Source organism: Ambystoma mexicanum, chromosome 5p (assembly GCF_040938575.1).
Source record: "Ambystoma mexicanum isolate Mex_15411 chromosome 5p, UKY_AmexF1_1, whole genome shotgun sequence".
Lineage (NCBI taxonomy): Eukaryota > Metazoa > Chordata > Amphibia > Caudata > Ambystomatidae > Ambystoma > Ambystoma mexicanum.
The window spans coordinates 1,066,557,878-1,066,571,748 of NC_090930.1; the positions used below are offsets into that span (position 1 = coordinate 1,066,557,878).

General features: G+C 42.7%; 1 protein-coding gene across 2 annotated transcripts in view; it reads right to left on the reverse strand.

The window, feature by feature from the left end:
* Positions 1–13,871, reverse strand: part of ATXN1 (ataxin 1) — a 1,517,977-nt gene that overhangs the window by 653,966 nt on the left and 850,140 nt on the right. For both annotated transcript variants that reach the window (XM_069613567.1, XM_069613566.1), the window contains exon 4: positions 13,399–13,429. The gene's annotated coding sequence lies outside the window, so the exon portion shown is untranslated. The remainder of the gene's footprint in view (positions 1–13,398; positions 13,430–13,871) is intronic.

The following is a 13,871-nucleotide window of genomic DNA, read 5'->3' on the forward strand; positions in this document are numbered from 1 at the left end:
GCTACAGGGTGGGAAAGAATCATTCTATGGTGGCTGACCACAGCTCCTCACAAGAGTACATTTGAAGGTTTATTTTGGCGTCTAAGTTACATATGAACATCTAGTATAATGCTTTCCTTCATGTTTCCACCCATGATTCTAATAATGTGTTAGATGAAATAGGATGCATGTTGCCATGCAAATGCCTATTTCAATGTATGACATTAGGGAGGAGTTAAAGCAATCTGAAATAAGGAATCTGGGGGAGGAGTCATCTCATGCCCAAAATCACACGGGTAAAACATTTACCCTCTTGCATGAGACACATTGGCCCACACTCAGTACTGCAGTGGAGCAGGTACTTAATATTAACATTTTTTGGCAGGGCACACAAATTCATGAGGGTTAGTACTTGCTCAGAATTACTTCATTTTTTAACCAAAGGTATACCGGTGGTACCAACAGTATGTCTGCAACACAGAGGTTGTTGTCTGTTGGACCCACGACCCTGAGAAGCTGTGCACACCGGGATGTGCCAGTACAGAAAGTCCGAAACATAGGCCAGGCAAGGCCTTCCTTAAGAGGAGGTGGCAAAGGAACCATAAATGTGGGTAGTAAAAGGTGTGTTTTCACATTGCAGGAATGACGAGACATAGAGTGCTTTAACTTTACCTATCAACTCTATGGACATCTACGTCTTTCAATGGTCAATGACTCGGCAGAGCTGGAGCGTTCCAGCGCACAGTACTCCTTAGTGCCCCCTTGGCCCCCACCTTTGCCCTGTGTCTGCTTGTTTGCCAGCTGAGATGGAACCCTCATTTTGCAAACCATTCCCCCTGCCACCTGTTGCTCTATATAATTTACATGAAGGTGTTTTTCAGAGTTCCTGACACCAGGAGGCGGAAGAGGATGGCCCTCCATCTGACAAGTTACTGCCCTGGAGTTGCACTTAGCATGTGGGAATGTTTTAATGTATTATTTCACCTTATTTAATCCTAAAATATTGCGTTAATCTTTTACTCAGGTTTATATTATTTTAATTCCAGTCTCATTGTCTTATTTGCCAGATTTCCTGCCACATACATTGTTTGGGTAAAAAATGTATATTTATTGCACACTCACCCTGTTTTTGGTCCTTGGTACATCCTGAGATGTACCAACTTGTGGAACGTCGGCACACTAACCAGTCGTCCTGCTAAAATCACTTTTGTATTTTTAGTTCGACAAGTGAGCAGATAAGTAGGGATCAATAAATTAGATTCAACCCCCCGCTGTTTTCCGGCTTCTCTCAATCTTTAGAGATTCTTGTAGGATCTTTTACCTACTAATCAGCTGCACTCTCCTGAGATCCTGATCTATAAATAGTCAGTGCCAGTCCCTCCTGTCTGCCCGCTAACCCTAGATAGGTGGTTCACCACCTCTGGCTAGGGTTAGTTATCAAACAAGGGTCATTCAGTGACAGTTGGAGAGCCAGTTTAGCTAATCCTGATAGCTGCAAAAAGAAATATATTGTAAGGTTTTCTGACCTGGACTCTATTGTGTAGACAGGACTTTGGTGCAGCGAAAGAGCCTCTTTTTGATCCCATTTTGGATTTTGTGACTTGGTATATCTTTCCTTAACCTCCCCTGCATTTGCACCTGGTATGTTCCCAAACCCTTGAGCCACGCCCTGATTTGGTACACATATCTTGCCCCTTCCATTGGAGCCTGTTGATGTGTCACACTGTGCTTTCCAGACCATCTAGGAGGAAGCCTGTTCCTGCATCCAGTTGTGCACTGAGATAGACATCCTTGCCTAGAGAACTTGCTGCTGTGTGTTCTGTGCTGTTTGCTGTCCTATCCTGAACCCACACTTGATAGCTGTTCTGGGGGAATCTGCTGGGATAGCTGTGTCCGTTCCTTATCCACAGCCCACCGCAGACTGTGAGAGAGCTGCTCCAGAGAACCAGAGAGGAAAGAGGGAGAAGATCTGTGCCACTGCCTGTCCTGTGAACCTGAGTCCTCCAGCCATGGTTACCACAGCTGCCCTTCACAGCCCCTTATTTATTTATTTATTTATTCAGATTTATAGAGCGCACGTCAGCCCGGAGGCATCGTGGCGCTTGTTACAGACAATATCTTAGTTACATAGGATACAGTAATTACATAAAATACAGAATTTACAGTGGATATGTATACATTAGCAATGCAGTATATTTACATGGATTCCTGAGAGTTTCACGGATATTTCGCAAGGAATGAGGTTTTCAGTTTCCTGCGAAAAGTGGGGAGTGCGTATTCCGCTCTAATGTCAGCAGGGAGAGCGTTCCAGGTCTTGGCTGCAATGTAGGGGAAACTTAGACCTCCGGCTTTGGCTCTTTTGATGCGTGGGATGCAGATTAGGTTGGAGTATTGCGTCCTGGTGGGACGGGAGGAGGAGGGTTTGAGGATGGTTTCTGATAGATAGGACGGGGCGGAGAGAGAGAGACATTTGTTGCTGGCTGCATTGTCCTGGGACATGAGGAGAAGGAAAAGGGCTCTTCACCACTGGAGGTCTGGTAAGTTCCTTCCCGGTCCTGCCGGGCCTACACCACCTAAGTCAACCCCTGGCTGAACTTGCCCTGAGTAACTTAGCACTTGACCCTTCCTGAGTATCCCATAGTGCTGTTCAGATAAACCTCCATTTGTTTCTAGAAAAGCACTATAAATACATTACGTTATTGCAAATAGGCCCCAAGTGCTGAACATCAATGTTCAGGTGTTATGTGAAGAATACGAGGTTAATGAGGAATGATTCACTCATCCCCTGCTCATTTTGGAAATGTGTAATGGGCTACTCGGATCCCAGCATAGTTACTTTTAGTACATATATTATGAAGCTGCATTTTCTGCAGGTGAAATATATACAGAAGTTCAAAGTTAACCATGACACCTATTGACTGTTTCGAAAAAATACAGCACGCTGTTCTAAGAATTATCTTGTATGAAGTCTTAACTCAATGTCCCTGCTGAAATTAAAGGGTACAGTCTTTAACTTGAACAGTTTCAGTTGACTCTGTATACAGACTAATGCCTGCGTATTTTGAACTGTCTGCTTTTATTCAGCCTGGGTAATATTCATCCTGTTTTAAAGTTTTCCACATTAAACTTTGTAAACACTACTTTCATGCTATCCCAACCATCTCAGAGGAAGCTGCTATCAATCCGCCTTGCTGTGTGCCTTTTGCATTTACCGTGCAGTATATTCTGCTAAGTCATTTTACCGACACTAAGTCCTGAGCGGCATTCCTGGCATCAATAATCATGCCCATTAATACTCCCATTACCCTGCTTTACTGTGACTGTGTTTAATGGGCTACAGTTATTCCAGGTTGGTCCTTTATTGCCCATTGCACTAGCGGTTCTGCGCAAGGGTCCCCAAATCTCCCATTCCACTTCTTCCCCGCCCACTGGTGTCTCCATTGGTGAGGTTTGCCCCATAGCTATGATATGATATGTTATTTATAACGCACTTAATACCCAGAGGTTTCTGCGCGCAAACCCGGGAATCGAACCTGTGTTGCTCCGTGTCGTCTTGCTGCCAAGTCGAGCACATTGCCCCTGAGCTATCCTCCCAAGGCATCCAAACCGCAATGTTTGATTCAGGCTCAGGAACATTTATGAAATTAGCACTTTTTCATTCCGCAACAATTTAGTGGAGACACTCGCTAGTCAGGACCCTGGTTGGTCCAGGCCCTCGACACTGTGAGGGCCCTTCAAGAACTCTGCAGCCCTTACATACACTTCTCTCCCGCATGCAACTCCAAATGTGGTACGCATATACATTATGACACGAAATTGCACAACCACAATTGGGCCAATGGTATTCCCAGTACGCCATTTTACCGTTATTTACTCCGAATCCAAAGTGGAGATATACTTGCAGCACTATGTTAGAAAACAGAAGAAAATCCCATCAACACCTCTTATGTGACCTCAAAGGAGATTTGCATCTTCTGGTTGGATATAGCCTGACAAATAGGGCTCGTCTTTCATCCGCCTCTTTATACATATGTCAAAAGGAAGGATTTCTTCAAAAACAATAAAGATAGCACATCATAGTTGCATTTGTAATGAAGATGTTTTACTAGGTAGTTTTAAGGAAGGCATTGTCCAATTTTCCAGGTGGAGAAAAATACCATTATTGTGGTATTGTAGTTGTTGCCATCACTTGGCCACTTAGTCCTGTTTCTTAAATAAAGGAGGGGTTCTGACATACCTCAGTCTCTACACTAAGGCCATAGGTATTATGTAGTGTAGTTGCATCTATGACACCACCCTGTGACCTCCTCTATGCCTGTACAACCTCCGGGTCACATGCAGGCCACAGGCTCTACAAAAGCCCTACTTGCTTCTGGCAGACAGTTGTCAGCCCTAATCCCCTAGCTAGACCCTAAACAGCTGGCTACAAGCAGCAGTGAGACATCAGGTTGAAAGGGATGGAACTGGTTTGCTTGCAACTGCTGGGTCACTCCAGTACGTGGAGTGGAAGTGCGGGGAGAAGAGAAGCACAAGGGAGGAGGGAGTTATGGCTCCATCTCCTGTCCACATTTGGAAGGACATATTGCCTCGCCCGGCTCCCAACGCCTTGCTCACAGGGGCCATCTGGAAGGGATGGAGCAGCAGAGAAGGAGGGAGCCAATAGGAGAGGGAGACACCACCCTTGCATATTGGACATCCCCCACCCATACTGAGCACCTCCCCCCTTGCACAATGGGTGGCACTCTAGTATGTTTTGTGCCAATGCAATGTATTGTGCCACAGCCTGGATTGTATGAGGAGTACCCCACAATAATACTTTTTTTTACAAACTACTACTAGAAGAGACTTAATGAACCCTTGATGTACCCTTCCGTTCCCAACTGATTTGTGTATTAAACTACTGATCTACCTTCACTGTAATGATATCATTTGAGTTACACAAATGGGCCTTTAATTGAATAGTTGTGCAGAACAATAGAAAAGGGCTGTGGTGCCTATCAGTGTTTTGAAGCACATCTTGATCCGATCCTTTTGACACAGTGTCTGGGGCAGCGTCATATGGGGTCCAGGGCCTGTCTACTATTCCAACTCCCAGGTATTATTATTATACTATTCCAACACCCAGGTATTATTATTATACTATTCCAACACCCAGGTATTATTATTACACTATTCCAACTCCCAGGTATTAATATTATACTATTCCAACTCCCAGGTATTATTATTATACTATTCCAACACCCAGGTATTATTATTATACTATTCCAACTCCCAGGTATTATTATTATACTATTCCAACACCCAGGTATTATTATTATACTATTCCAACACCCAGGTATTATTATTACACTATTCCAACTCCCAGGTATTAATATTATACTATTCCAACTCCCAGGTATTATTATTATACTATTCCAACACCCAGGTATTATTATTATACTATTCCAACACCCAGGTATTATTATTATACTATTCCAACTCCCAGGTATTATTATTATACTATTCCAACTCCCAGGTATTAATATTATACTATTCCAACTCCCAGGTATTATTATTATACTATTCCAACACCCAGGTATTATTATTATACTATTCCAACTCCCAGGTATTATTATTATACTATTCCAACTCCCAGGTATTATTATTATACTATTCCAACACCCAGGTATTATTATTATACTATTCCAACTCCCAGGTATTATTATTATACTATTCCAACTCCCAGGTATTATTATTATACTATTCCAACTCCAAGGTATTATTATTATACTATTCCAACACCCAGGTATTATTATTATACTATTCCAACACCCAGGTATTATTATTACACTATTCCAACACCCAGGTATTAATATTATACTATTCCAACTCCCAGGTATTATTATTATACTATTCCAACACCCAGGTATTATTATTATACTATTCCAACTCCCAGGTATTATTATTATACTATTCCAACACCCAGGTATTATTATTATACTATTCCAACTCCCAGGTATTATTATTATACTATTCCAACACCCAGGTATCTTTACTATATGGAGATAATTCAGTTTAATCGACCTGAAACCTGGGGGTCTGCAACAAAGTTTAAAATACGCAATTATTTCAACAGCAATAAGTTAAAATTGAATATGAAAATATATATATATATGGTTTTTGGAGGTGCGGGAAAGAAAAATGTCTACCCTTGGGCCCTAGGAGGCACGGAGATTGAGGTAGCGGATTCCTTTTTTTTATTCAGGTGTTTTGTTTCGAAAAAAATGACAAGTGATCGAAACACCTGGACAAGTTATCTGAAAAATCTAGGATAAGGATGGGGGGACTTTTACAGTTCTACTATAGATTTGAGGATTGTACTTTTAAAAAATTCCCAGAGGTATATCGGAGCGAAATCTGGGGGTACACGAAATGTGCAAGGTTAGAGGCTTTACAGAATACAATCTTGGAAAAACGACTTGGCCTCCAGCCAGGCACACTGAACTGCGCACTGATTCTTGAACTTGGAATCACAACATTGGAAATACAGGCCAAGTTAAAGTTTGGTTTCTCTCTTACGAAAGTTTTAATGGGGGAATTTGTGAGCCCCAACTTTGCCTCTGCAGTTAGCGAATTTGCAAGGGCCTGCTTCTGGTAGGGGTATAGGTGTTTTCAGAAGGCTGTAAGTTGTCTCAGAAATGGGGACTGGCTAATACGCTGTTGCAATCGAATTCTAGTGCCCAGAAAGCTAAAATGAGACAGACGGCCCTAGGTGCAGATCGAGAGGAGGACTGGAAAATGGAATCCACTCGAAATTCTTTGAGACTGTTCTCCACACTGAGACGTGACAACCTGCAAGGAGGAGACATACGTAAATTCCCATGACCGGAACTACATAGGAAAGTGGAAATGCGTGCGGATATATTGCCCTGAAGTGCTCGTATTAAATGGAGGTCAGGGGCATTGACAAATATTTGTTTTTGTAACATGGCCGCCCAGGAGGACTTATGTAATTTCCTATTGATTGGTTTACGGTCTTACGTAAGAAGTTGCTAAAAAACCACTTTTTCTTATTAGCCAAATTCGGCACTGTGGGGAGGCTGTGTGGCTTATTGTGAATTGTACTGAGGCTGGTTTTATTCATGATTTGTGTGATTATGTCAAGTGTGCTATGTTGCTCCATGCTAGAATCATGCATGTTTGGGCAGGTTTTACAGGGTTACCCACAATTGGTTTTAGATGAAGGTAGTGTGACGCACTGTATAATATCCACTGGGGTGGGTGGGAGGGTTGTGTTGTAAGCCCGGGGCTAATGGTTGACTGATATTATTCGAGATTTTATCGGTTGTTTTATTGAATTGTTACGATTGTATTTGGTGTTTTTCCGAGCTGCTTGTACTGTTTGTTTTTAATGTTAATGGAGAAATCTGACCCAATAAACTAGAATAATTGACTACCCAGGTATTACTTGGGACATATTATTTGCATGGATTTGTGGATTAAATGGGAGATCTGCGAGTGAGCGGGTAGATTAGTCTGAATTTGTGGTGCTCGTCCCCTGCCTGTCTCTACGCTGCTACCTGCCACCTATCCACTCACGCGGGGAACCAAAAACAGGACAAACAATAAACACACCCTTAGGCAACTCATCAGCAAGAGTGATTCACTTCACTGGTATTTGTGAATATTTCATAGACAGTGAAACACTGTGTGCAGAGCGTGGGTTGAGTATGACAACTATTAACGCCAATGTGAGAAACAGCTTTCCGTTAGGTTTCGGTTTTGCAGCCATACTCCCAGCCCCATGCGCTCTCACCCCCACCCACCTCCCCCGTATTCATTATTTTGGTAGCCCAATAGTTACTCAGTGGCTCACAGAAAACTTGTACTATTTATTAATAAAAACATATTTGGCAAATGCTTTGATGTTGTTTTGTCATGGGCTAGTCTTAGAAGTTCCCCTCTAGTTAGTAAAGGCTTCAGTAATTCACAGTGTGTTTAGCAGGCATCGCCCCCTTCTCCCTTCTGCACTGTTGCCATTGATACACTCACCAAAGTGGGGAAGTAAAGGCGGTGATGTTGAGAGAAAGGAATGTGGGGCCGCATAGAACCTATCAGGGGCACAGCTGCCATTGCCAGACACCTTCTCTGAAAACAGAAAGGCACATTACCGTGTTTCCCCCAACAGAAAACACATAGTTTGTCTTGATATCATTCAATGCACCTCAACAATAATGTTATGTTATGTTATATTATGTTCGCGGTACTTGTATAGCGCACCTTCACCAACGGAATTGGTCCCCAGGCACTCTGGCAGATCTGTAAACAGGAAGGGTGTGTAGGGTTAGTCGGGAAGAGGGGAGCAGGAGAGTGGGAGAAGTGGTGTGCTGTTGGCAGCTTCAGCTCGGTATACACCGAGTGCTGGGCTTTGGTGCTAGTATCGGATCGAGCGAAGGCCTCGTGTGCTGTTGGTGAAGTTTATGTGTTGTTGGTGCTGTGTGGTAAAGTGCGTGCGGATTGCTGGGAGAGAGATGGTTGTGTGGTTTTGTGTGGGTTTAAGTATGCAGAAGATTGAGTGTTGGGTTAGTGGGATCAGTATCCTGATTTAGGTACTTATGGTTCCGTTAGAGTTGTATACCTGTTGGTTGGGATGTTGCTGGTTCCTCGTGGGCTGACTTTCTTTGGTGGAGTTGCGCTGATCCAACTGTATCCTATTGAGTGTGGTTTGGATTGGTGGGTGCGTCTGAACCTGATCTTCAGGTGTGGGACCGGGTGGGTGATATCTATTCTCAGGTGATCTAGTGTGACCTTGGTCGGTTGAGGCTTTGAATGGTTCAGGGTCAGGGTTATGTTGATGTGTTGTCCTAGTGGATCTGTCTTGGTGGCTATTATCCACACCTATACCCTCCCCACACACTTCCCAACAAAAACTATATCTGGTCTCTCATTCTACAATTGGAAACCTCTACATTCCCCCGTCTGCCTCCACAACCACCATCTCACCCAGTCTCAACATCCTCCACCTGCCCCTCACACCAACAGAAACAAATGGTTTCTTCCTCAAACTTCTGCTTCTACCTCCCTGTCCCCTTAGACGCCCCTTCTTTTCTACTGTTCCGTCTTCCTCCCCCTTTCTACGTGGCTCTCCTGCAGCAGAATAGCAGGGAGGAGCAGTGGCTACGTCGTGAAGTAGCAGTGAGCCACGGCAGGAGGTGCTATGGTGCATCAGCCCTGCCGGCAGGCACAGCGGGAGCAGTGGGGCCTGTGTGACAGATCCAAAGCAGCTCACTGAAGCCTGGAGGTAGCCGCAGAAGTGGGCGAGGGATACATTGAGGATTACTCTTACTGTTGGCAATCCGCTTTTCTTTTCACAACAGGATTTTTTAAAACAAAACATTAATATGTGAGGACATTTGCGATCTCCTGACAACAAAGGGGACTTTGGAAAAATGGGCTTCTTATGTACACCGACAATTCAACTCATTGGCAATAATATGATATGATAGGTTATTTAAAACACACTTAATACCCAGAGGTTTCTAAGGGCGGACCCGGGGATCGAACCTGTGTTGCTCCGTGTGGACTTGCTTCCAAGCTGAGCACGTTGCCACATAGCTATCCTCCAATGATGCCCTGCTATATTAACAGGATTCATTAATTAAGGCATAAAAATGTATAAATTAAGAAAACACATGCTGGGTACGCCTTTTGCAATATTTTTCTAATATATATCAAAACATGTTGTTACAAACATTCCAATTATGTATGGCAGTAACACAGATTAACCGAAGCACTTTTTTCAAAGTTCACCTCAAACCAAGAACAATTATTTGAATGATCAGAAAGACAACTTTATTAGTATATTAGGCTGAAACATTGGCTTCATTAATTCCAAGCAGGCACGAGACTATGGGGGAATGGATGACAGACGGAAACAAAGCACATACACACGAGGCGAGCTGAGGACAAAAACATCCGGGGGGGTTGGGGTTGGCCTCTCAAACAGAATAAAGCTTCCCCACGTGTGCATGATACACGGTGCAAGAAAACCTCCACTGGACGCCATGACCTGCAAGACTGGGTTCTTTGAGGTGACGGAATCCCCGTGAGTTTATTCGCAGCCATTGGATGTGTGTTTAGATGCGCTATTCCATCTATTGAGAGCACTTGAGGTGTCCAATGTCTCACAGGGGCTGGTGACCCAGTCCTGCGTGGTCTGGTAGTCCTGAAATTATAATGGGCCATTCAATTCCAAGCCGTAAACGACATGCCATATGGACCAGGGCCCTGTGAGGGCATGGAATCGAGCAGAGACTATTTGCAATCATTTCATTTATTTATTTATTTAATTTGGATTTATAAAGTGCACTAGCAGCCCACAGGCATCGAGGCACTGTTGCATGGGCTTAGTTACATGAAATTAGCCCACAGGCATCGAGGCGCTGTCGCATGGGCTTAGTTACATGAAATTAGCCCACAGGCATCGAGGCGCTGTCGCATGGGCTTAGTTACATGAAATTAGCCCACAGGCATCGAGGCGCTGTCGCATGGGCTTAGTTACATGAAATTAGCCCACAGGCATCGAGGCGCTGTCGCATGGGCTTAGGTACATGAAATTAGCCCACAGGCATGGAGGCGCTGTCGCATGGGCTTAGGTACATGAAATTAGCCCACAGGCATGGAGGCGCTGTCGCATGGGCTTAGGTACATGAAATTAGCCCACAGGCATGGAGGGGCTGTTGCATGAGATTGTCTTAGTTACATAGGGCTACTTGGCTCATGTTGTCTTTAGCGACTTTTATGGATGCTTAAAAATGTAATAAAAATACAACTTTGGTGACCACGTCTTAATAAATGACTCGAATTAGGTCTTGAGGAATCTGGAAGAAAAGTGAACATTAAGTAATTAAAAAAAAAGGAAAAAGAGAGCCTGGGAGGGTAGAGTTGTGCAACAAAATGCAAGAAATCATGTTACCAGCTGTTTGCGAAGCAGCGTATTCTAATTCGAATACAAACCGGCAGCAGCAAAAAGGTCCTTAAAAGAAAGGAACAAACCTGGAAGGACACCCTAGTCAAACGCTCGTAGCCAAGTATGTTAAAAACATAGAGCTAGCGAAACCGGCAGTGTACATCGATCTGATTCTACTGAAAGAACATAGGGCCTCATTACGAGTTGGGCGTTATTCCAGAGATAATTGTGCTGGAATACCGCCCAAATGAATGACCACAGGATTACAATTAGCGGTGGTTGAGTTAATACCCATTTTTTGAGAGTGCATTGTACTATATGGGGCATTTTTGGTGGAATTACTGCTGTGGTAATTCCACCAATTTTGTTGATTTTCAACGGAAAGTGGGAGGATTTACCTCCAGCATGATGCCGGAGGTAAATCCCCCACGCAAAACAAAAGAGGTGATGGCTGGAAGTTTTGGAATTAATCCTAACCTCTGGCATTGCTCTGTACAACCCTCCAGACCATCGTTCTTCGAATGCCAAGTCCTCACTTATGAGGCCCAACAAGGCTGAAACATGTTTGTGGAGGCTTGTGGTCACGTGTAGTGGTGTGACCTAGCAGTTCGGGCTGGACTGCCCCTTTTGGAGTGGGACCAAGCCTGATTTGCATATGGTCTTTCCCCTTTTCTAACGGCTTGGCAGGCGAAGAACGATGGTCTGGAGGGTTGTCATAGCAATGTCAGAGGTTAGGATTAATTCCAAGCCTTCCAGCCATAACCCCTTTTGTTTTGCATAAGTCACTCCGAATGGGACGGGTATGCCCAGACGTGGGTCCCATGCCTGCTGAGCCTAGAGACCCAAGCTACACCTCAGTGATGAGGCCGAACAAGGCCGAACCATGTTTGGGGATACTTGTTGTCTCATACAGAAAGGATGTGACCAAGCAGTTCGGGCTGGACTGCCTCTTTTGGGGTGGGACCAAATCTGATTTGCATATGGTCTTTCACTTTTTGTAATGGCTTGGCAGGTGACAAACGATGGTCTGGACAGTTGCCCAGAGCAATGGCAGAAGTTACAATTAATGTCAAACCTTCCAGTCATCACCTCTTTTGTTTTGGGTAAATCCCCCACTCCAGGGCCATACTTGTAGTATGGGGATGCAGGAAAAGTGGCAGTAATTCCGTTACTGCCAATTTCTTCCTGCACCGACATATTTTAAATGAGCCCCATAGCATGTTAATTACAAAGCAAGTGTTGGATCAGCTACATTTGTTGAAAAATATGTGTAACTGAAAAGAGAATAAAACAAGATCATCACTATGTCAATGTGGGGGAAAGTCAAGTGTAGATAGAGAAAATGTTCTCTTGTTCTGCACGTGGTCCTCGACCTTGAGAAAGCAGAGGAAGCCTATGAATTACAATGAAGCCATGAAATAGCCGCTGGCCTTGTCAAGTCCCATGAGTTTTGTAAATTAGCTAATTTTCTAAAATATACACTTAAGATGAGGACATTTATGTGGAAGGTGGCTTAATTGGATGGGGCGACTGCATTGGGAAAAGATGCAATGGTTTTAGCATTTGTATAGATGCCAGACATGCAATCAATACGCTAGGAACAACGCACAAAGCACTTTAGCTCTAATTGATCCAAAATATTTTAGCACATTTTTATGTTTATTTTGAGAGGTTTGAATATATATACATGAAAGGGACTGGTTTTATTTCTAGTAGAAAGGGGCATATTGGAATTATATTTGATATGTATCTACCTGTACTAGTTTAATAAAGCTATATTCCTAATAAACTAAAAGGAATTTAATTGATTACACTTAAGGCAAGAAATATAGGCAGGGGAATAGGAAAGAAAGAAAATTGAATGAAGGGCTAGCAGGGTAAGGTAAGTTTGGGGTGAGAGGGCTAGGATTATAAAAGGGAAAAGATTAAAAGAGATGGACAGTGCAGAAGAACCCCCATATTAAAAAGCCGGACAACATCTTATTAAATAAATTAAAAAATATTCACCAATTCGTGAAAAAATAGAAATTTTTCAAAATAACATGACAATTGTAAATGTTTTCGTTTTTTTAATGTACACAATGTAATTCGATATGTTCAAACTTCTCCTATGGTAGTAACAATTTGGCCATCTAGTTATAGTATTTACGTTGCATTCTGGGAGTTAAAGTACTTAATTTATAATGGGGAAAGCAAAACTACAGGTCTCCTAAGGCAAAGAATAAACCCACGCCTAATTGGCCTACTCACAAGAGGCAACTCGTGAGCTCTCTATGTCGTCAACATCTGACGATGGTGAGGATTGAAATATCTCCTTAGATCAGTTTGGTATAAGATTAAAGATATTGATTCATGTTCAATAGAAGAAATGTATGCATTAAAAAAAATAAATGGCATCATAAAGGAATATCACTTTTATATACTGTATATCAGTCGTTCATAGAGCCATATTAATATTGATGCATACTCACATGTGCGCACAATCCTTCCCAGTAAATAATTCTGTGGGAGAAAGAGAAAATAATATGAGTTGACCAACAATATTACATTAAAATAGACCAGAACATTTGGGAAAAACCAAATTATGCGAAGATTACGTGACAAGTGCTAACTTTGTAAGCAAATTGTCCAAAGTGAAGCGACTATATGCAGTTTCCTTTGAAAATGTATTGTAAAAAAATGCCCCTAATTACAAACAATCAATAAAGTTCTTATATCCAACTTGGAACTCGTTGCAATTCCTAACAGGGAAATAAAGGTTTGGAAATGTTGTAGTCAATACAATTTTAAAGGGACGCATATAAGTCTTGTATTGTTCTGATGATTTTTCCGTAAACATTGATACTTACAAAAATTGTAAAACAGATAGACATAACTCACTGTAAGTATGTGTATCTAGCCATAAGTTTCGCTTTACCTGTATTCTTGTACTTAACTGTGTTCC